Source organism: Plasmopara halstedii (assembly GCF_900000015.1).
Source record: "Plasmopara halstedii genome assembly, contig: Scaffold_54, whole genome shotgun sequence".
NCBI lineage: Eukaryota > Oomycota > Peronosporomycetes > Peronosporales > Peronosporaceae > Plasmopara > Plasmopara halstedii.
The window spans coordinates 149,441-150,146 of record NW_020186975.1 but is presented as its reverse complement, the minus strand read 5'-3'; positions in this window follow the sequence as shown (position 1 = coordinate 150,146).

The following is a 706-nucleotide window of genomic DNA, read 5'->3' as shown; positions in this document are numbered from 1 at the left end:
GTAGAAGATATATCATCTGCAAGGGATGGCTGAGACAAAGCTTTCTTAACATAGTGCTTCACATCCGACTGGCTCTGAACATCGAGTCGTTGAATAGCCTTAGCTAGCCCACGAGGATTTCTAGATGTGATTGTATTGTAAAAATGTTATCAAATCGACTGAGAACGGTCTGTTTCACCCTGATCGCGACATATTGTTTTTGACTGCAGATACTGCCTGGATAATGTAAGCTTGCTAAATCAAGTAAAGTTGTTTCCTTCACGACGTTCATGTACATTTTGCATATATCTGGCATTGGCGTGTTACTTTCGTTTTCCTCGCTCTCGGCGCTAACGTCGAGCACTTGATGCCTGACGCTCAATCTCATTAAGTAATATCTGTGTTTTTTGCCAAAAAGGCTAGACGGGCTGATATCAGCGAGTCAAAATATACTGACAGTACCCTCGAAAAGACCGAAGCTGTTTCACAGTGTGTTTCGACGTCTTTCAGCCTATCAAACCACAAAATTCAGAGCATTAATTTATCAGCCAGCAGTCCTGGGATGTTAGACTTGCCTTTTGAAGAAAGACTTTCCCCTTTGGGCTGGTTCCCATCGCCCTAAAACTTTATGGAACAAAGCGAGGTTTTTTTCAGACGACCTTGCGTAAAATCCCGACCATTCGCGCTTACTGTATGAAAGCTAAGGAGACAGAAAGGGCACGATTGT